The sequence below is a fragment of the Neomonachus schauinslandi genome, chromosome 1 (genome assembly GCF_002201575.2).
Source record: "Neomonachus schauinslandi chromosome 1, ASM220157v2, whole genome shotgun sequence".
Taxonomy (NCBI): Eukaryota; Metazoa; Chordata; class Mammalia; order Carnivora; family Phocidae; genus Neomonachus; species Neomonachus schauinslandi.
In genome coordinates, this window is record NC_058403.1 from 182,378,036 (window position 1) to 182,379,270 (window position 1,235).

Here is a 1,235-nt window from a genome sequence, read left to right on the forward strand (position 1 = left end):
CCCCCCCTTCATTTTGTGACTTTGGATTTTCTATGACCAGTAAGGAAGCTCATCCTAACTGGATCTATGCTTTCATGGAGTTTATACTCTGTTGTGGGGAAATAGGACATAAATGGGAAAGTCATTTGGAGACAAGCACTTTGAAGAAAATGTTGGAAGGCTACTTTAGATTAATGGTTCAAGAAGATCTCTTTGAAGAAGTGACAGCTAAGCTGCAGCATAGCAGATTTTGTGAAAGATTGCTTGCAGAGGCATTGAAAATGGGTTATAAGAGGGGGTATTCTCTCCCTGTTTGAACAGAGAAAAAGGATAGAAGGTAAATTGAAAAGGGATAGAATGTAAATAGAAGGTAAAAAGGTCTGACTTAGGGTGATTTTCTAAGATCAGTCCCTGCATACTTTGATGTAACAGCACAAAACATCTAATACACAAATGCCATCTTTGAACAGTACAAATATTCTAACATACAAATACCTCAAATGAAAGTCTAAAGGGTCATCAGCTCATCAAGCCTGCACCCCCCCAACTCATTTTAGTTACCAAAGTGTTCCTCTAACCTTCCAGCCATAGGAGCAGGCTGTCCTGAATCTGAACTGGTCGCCAGAGCTGAGTGCCTTTGTGTTTTGTTTAATGACAGACCTTGTGGTTCAGTTCACCCTGCCAATCTCCATCTGCAAATCATAGATTTTAGACTCGCACAGTGACATTACTCCATGTTGGAGCTGATTAACCTTTTGGAAAGGGTAAAATAGATACTTGGGAAGAGAAAGCAATGATTTGTGGGGGCCCCCTTTTCACAGAGAAGTTGTACTTTACCTGCCAGCAAGGATACTCTTATCTCAACACTCTGAAATTAAGACTTTTGTTATTGGACTACAGGCCACACTTAGAGCAGTTGATAGGTAGGATTCACTTTTCCTGACTTGATTTTCCCCTTTCCCCAGCACCACAGCAACCCTCTGTCTTATTCCATGGGACTAACAGACTAAGATGCTTTTTTGACTGACTGGGCAATGGATGGGTCATAAGGAATCTTGTCCCGTGGACAATGTAGAACGGAATACTTTACTCCTTTCTTCTCCAAGACAGCGGGGATTATAGGAAGGACTTCTGTAACTAGGGCTTGGAATCTAAAAGCCCCCTGATTTGACTGGTTTCTATCCATAATTTCTGACTTGTCTCATTGTCATGGAAAAACCACACTATACTTCTCCTTTATCAGATTTGCTTCTTTC